Below are 5,850 nucleotides of genomic sequence, written 5' to 3'. Positions count from 1 at the left end.
GGAGGGGAGAACCTGAGAGTCTAATAAAAAGATCAAGGAAGTGTAAACACAGGGTTATTCAAGAGGTGAGATACAAAGTTAGGAACAAAGAGAGAAACCCAAGACTTTCTTGATGAGCTGAGCGGGGATGTATAACTCCTCTGTTGTAGGGTTCCAACTGTTTGATATGAAAACGAGTGTGTTAGGAGTGGCCTGGTTGAAAAGCAGCAGTCAGGACAAACACACACATATTCTGAGTTGTAATTGTCTCCTGTCAGTCACAGCCTAGAGGCTCTGAAATCAGGGTCAAATCCACTTTCGGCTTTTGCCCTGGTTCAGCACCGTGGACAAGCACATAGAGGTCATGGCAGCTCCCCATCTGGTCTCTGCTTTTCTTTAAGATCACATTTTAAAATGAAAATAAAACCGATCGTAGGGAACCCCATTCCAGATACAAAAAGGAAAAGAGGGAAAGTGAATATGAAATCCGAGGGAGGGAATGCGATCTTGACAGGAGGCTCTATGACCGGGAGAGAAAAAGTCACTACTTCGTCCATCCCTCTCTGAAGTAGTCATGCTCTTCGCAATGTCTCCCGGGAAGCCCAGAGTCATGTGTACAGTCTGTCTGTCTCGAATGGTTGAGGACACAATGCTATGCGTTTTTAAGTCACCTCTAGCTCCATTTTATAGCTCTTCCGATTTTCGATCACCTCGCATCTATTTTGAGTTTGAGCATTCTATTTGGATATTACATAACACGTTCCTTTGTGTCATATGACATCTTTTCTGAAAAAGAAATCAGTCAAACATCCGATTAGAACATACACTTGAACATAAACCGACATGCATGCACATATGCAAGCAGATGATCTACACCGTGGACAAGCACATAGAGGTCATGGTAGCTCCCCATTTTTTCTCTTAGCACCATCCCTCTACCCCCACCACCAAAACAAAACAATCGAGAGCACTTCGTGAGTGATACGACCCAGAGAAAACACATAATGTGTATTTGGGTAATGGAGTCAGTGGGGGTATTTCGATACTCTTCTGGGGACTTAACATTTCCAAATTTTAGAGGTGAAAGATGCAACATGTAAAAATTTCTAAAAAATAAGTTGCATCCCATATGACCCTTGGCCGTGGAACTTGGCCACTCCTCCCATCAGGAGCTGGGGTCCTTTTCCCAACCCCTTGAATTTGGATTGGCCTAGTTACTTCCTTTGACCAATAGAAAGTAGTGGAGGTAATACTGGGCAAGTTTCGGAGTCTAGGTTTCCAAAGGTCTTGCAGTGTCCACCTTCACTCTCTTCGGATGCTTCTCTGAGACCATCTCACAAAGTAGATCATCCCATTGCAGGATGAGAAGCCACATGGAGAAGAACCAAGGCATGCCACCAGCAGCCAGCCTCGCTTTCCCCAGCAGCTCCAGTGTGCAGAGTAAGCTGGCGCCGGAGGCTGGCCTAGAACTTAGATCCCCAGGCCTCTAATCTCATGTCCTTCAAGGGTGTTCCACGCTGCAACTCTCCTCTGCAGGAGGAGACAGCTGCCCTGGGAGCAGAGCTCTGCGAAGCGGCAGGAAAGGGACAACTGTGAGTGTGGAAAGACAACCGTGTAGCCCGAGCCAGTCAACAACGCCTCGTGCATCCATAGGCGAGTGAAATGACTTCTCCGGGCCTCCGCCCTCCCGTCTGTGGGATGAGCAGTTTGGAGGAGTGAATCCCCCAGGCCCCTTTACGTCCTGATCGGCCCTGATCATGTGACTCTAGAGCATGCTTTCTCAGCTCTGTAGCCACAGCAGGAGCTCAGGGATTTTACGGGCTGGAAGCCAGTGTGGGGGTGGCAGGGGGTTGCATTTCATTCTGTCAGCTCCCCTTCTTCTAAAGGGTAACATTGTCACTCACAGCTTATCTTGCTGGGAACTTTCCTTAATGGTTTCGTTGGAATCAGGCTCATATTAATCATCCCGGGCAACAGGCAACATGACAAACTCATCACTAGTTAATTGGCAGCAACGCAAGGTACCACGTTTCCTGGTGCAGACTGTCTGTTTCTGTATCAGCCTCCACCCTCCGAGGCCCTGGCGGTGGTGTGCCATTTCATTCTCTGTGCTTGCCTTGGCCACAAGCACAGGCGAATGCCCACCATGGGGAGGAATAACACTGAGAAGACTCAGTTCATTCCCCAAACCAGTGTTGTGTTTAAGGGAAAAGTTCTGTCTATCATCCTAGGTCTTGCCTATCTCCCGTATCCAAAAACGTTGACTCGTACAATGTTAAATAAACATTCAACGTTGTTGCTACACATGTAATACTGTAGAAGATGAGGTCATACCGTAAATAGACTTTAAATTTTGATTTTGAACAATTTTTTATCAAGGAGATTGGGTCACACTCAACTAGGCACATACCATATCACCTGTGTTCAATGCTGAATCTCTAGCACCTAGAATGGAACACGTCTGTCAAAGAAATTAATGAATCTCTTATACGACAAGTACATTTTTCTCTACTTTCTCCCAGTTCATTAATTCCTCCAATCACAGAATTCTCGCTTTCATCTACACACCAGCAATCTCAGTATTAGTCAGGGTTCTTGAAAAATTATAGAAGCTTAAACACAATTCAAACTAGCTAAGGCAAAAGAGGGAATTTTTGGATTGTGTGTCTGGAAAGAGAGCTGGGGAGCTCACAGTGATCGAAGGACAGGATTTGGGAGTTTGGGGCTTGAAGATTCATCCTGAAACTCAGTGCTGCCGGAAATAATCAATAAATCAACAAAGCAATCTCTCTCTCTCTCTCTCTCTCTCATTCCCTCTTACTCTCCCATGTGAACACAGCAAGAAGATGGCCATCTACAAGCCAGGAAGTAGAAGGGCTTCCACCAGAACCCAACCATTCTGGCACCGTGATCTTGGACTTCCAGTCTCCAGAACTGTGAGAAAATAAATCTCTGTCGTTTAAGCTATCCCATCCGTGGTATTTTGTGTGGCAGCCTGAACTGACAAACACACCAACCTAGTTGAGTTTTCCTCTTATCTCTCTGATATTGTATCCCTTTATGATCTTTTCTGGGTTGATTTTTATCTAGTCTCATGTTTTCAATTATCACGCTCACTTAGGCCTCGCGGATATAATCTTCCGCTAAGATTTCCCACGTGAGCGACATTCGAATAGAACTTGCTGCACACCACACAGTTCCACTGGTGTCACGCGGTCGGACATCCAAAACTGAGCACGTTATCGTCTCCCGAAGCTCCTCCATCATCATTCCCATCCACACTCGTAATCTCCGTGCACGGGTGTGCAGTCGCCCATTCCTGAAAGGGTGTCAACGTTGGTACAGCCTTCTTCCTCACCCCGAGGTGCGAACACCCACCGAATTCTTATTTGTTGTAATTATTGAGTAGTCCTCATTTCTGCTGACACCACCTTAGTGAAAGTGACCGCCACTGCTCAGCTGGATTTCTGCGACAGTCCCCTAAGTGGTCTCCCCGGCTCCAGTTCCGATCCGTCATCTAGTTTACACTTTGCAGCCAAACTCGATGATGCTACTCCCTCTGCACGGAGCTCAGGACAGATCAAAGCGCCTGGACTTCTGACTCTCACTTAACCTTCCCAGCATTATTTCTTGCCCTTTCCCCCTCACAGCCTTTCCTTCGGCCATGTGGGTCTGTTTACAGCTCTTTTGGACCATATCATTCCCAATAAGGCCTCTGAATGTTCGCACATTTTTCCCTCCATCCAAAAAGCCCTTCCTGTCGTTCTTTACCTGATCGACTCCTGCCAGTCCATCCGGCACCTGTTTAGCTGGTCTTCCTTTGGGAAGCATTCTCTTTCCCCCAAATTGTAGCAGGTTCTTACGGGATCTAACAGACCATTTTATCAGTCTTCCTGTAGGATCACTTTAGTTATAAAGGATGGGCTTCCTGGTTCCCTCTTCTGTTAGAGCGTGAGTTTCTTAACTGTAGAGGTGGTGTTTGCGTCTGTTGAGGATACTTAATTGATATTTGTTTAGTGAGTGAATCAATAAAGTAATGAGTGGAAAAATATATAAAAATGTGCAAACCCCTACCCCACTGCACAGTGACCATAATTCACTCCGCCTGGCTCTTATTAAAACAGATAAACAGGCAAACCCCACAGCGTCACCTTTTTAAGGGAAATATGTTCGTAAGGTCTCTGATAAGTATTTTGTGGCTACGGGGCCAAGAAGTTTATTTGTCCTCTATGCTAATCCCATTACCTTCTTGAAAATCTATTCTATCCATCAATGTCTGCTGTTCTGAGGTACTTAGAACGAAGCTCTGTTTTTATCAACGATCGTCCCCTAGTGATAAATAAACACACATTAAAGCTCTCAGATGGACTTTGCAAATTACATGTTCCTTCTCGTCCCTCTTTTCCCTAATATTGATTTAATCATTTTCTAATCACCGTGGAATAAACAAACGCTGGCTGCCATATTTTACCCAGACAAGTGACTCACTTAGATCCGTTTGGCTGTTTTATCTGGGCTCTTGACTCTGATTTTACAGGAATGCGAATAAATTTGTGACAAGGAAGATGTCTGGGTACAGGTAAATAGGATATAAACTTGTGCGTGGAGATTCCTGGCTTAATACGCATGACTAAAATGAGAGCGGAAGATGAGAAAAGTGCTGTCAATACACTATGATGGAAGAGAAAAGCAGCCAGAAAGAAACGGCATGGGCAGGAGAGGGATAAAGAGCATGGCTGTGGGTTCCCAGAAGGGTGAGGAATTAAAAGGCAGAACAATCAAGCCAGACCCTGAATATTAGAATGGCTTGATCGGCATTTGTCCCTAGGATAATGTTTTGAGTGCGGATAGATCTTTTGCCCAGAAATTCTGACAAAGGCTCCTAGTGTACGGTGCATGGCCAGCGAGGTGGGGTTGTGCCTCGGCTTCCAGAAAAGACAGGGGGATGGGGGATGACATTCAAAATGAAAGCTCCTCGACTCACACCCCTTCAAGGAAAGCCGTTCTCACAAAAACCAAGCACCAGGTTCCTTACGACCTAACTCCGCGTCCATTGCCAAGAGAACATGGAATTTCGCCTGGACTGACGAATTGCTCCGCCACTGCCAGCATCACTCAATTTAAATTTCCTTCCTCCATCATTATGAAGAGCAACTGATAAATACCATACATCTGAAGGAACCTGACAGTGAGAAAAGGAACTTCAAAATACAATGAACAGCAAATTAATGTGCGAGGGAACAGTTAACACAAGCTGAAGGAAACGTTTCACGTTACCACATCAAGAAGGGAGAACAGGCTGCAAGGGAAAATAAACAACCAGAACTCTCAGAAACAAAATTTTAAAACCACGATTGCCAAACTGCAGCTTAGTAGGTGGTTGGTCCGCATAGCAGAATGGGTACCAATGGAGAAAATCGGGCTGGCGTACCAAGTTGGGGAATTTTTCCAGCACTGGTGGAAAAGATTACAAACGCGGGAGGTGGGAGCTGAGACGCATCCACGAGGTCAGACGTATGCTTAGTGAATGCTCCAGAAAGAATGGAAAGAGGGGAAATTGTCAAGTAAATAAGAAAGGAAAGTTTTCCTGAGCTGAAGAGAGGACTGACCAGGTTAGGTTAGCAGCCAGGATGTGTCATTTATTCAACAGATTTTGATTGACCACGTGGGCATCAGGCATTGCTTTAAATGCAGCGATAAGGAAGACAGATACCACGTCTAAATATGTCCTGGTGAAGTTACCTAAATTCCAGATGTTAAAACAAAACGATCGATCAACTTTTCTGCTTCTCTGCGACAGGATAACTGATACTGGGCCAGTCTCCCACTGTTACCAACTATAAAACTACACAAAACGAGTCGACGGATTTT

This window comes from Rousettus aegyptiacus, unplaced genomic scaffold (genome assembly GCF_014176215.1).
Source record: "Rousettus aegyptiacus isolate mRouAeg1 unplaced genomic scaffold, mRouAeg1.p scaffold_m13_p_8, whole genome shotgun sequence".
Taxonomy (NCBI): Eukaryota; Metazoa; Chordata; class Mammalia; order Chiroptera; family Pteropodidae; genus Rousettus; species Rousettus aegyptiacus.
Note: the sequence above shows the minus strand (reverse complement) of the source record.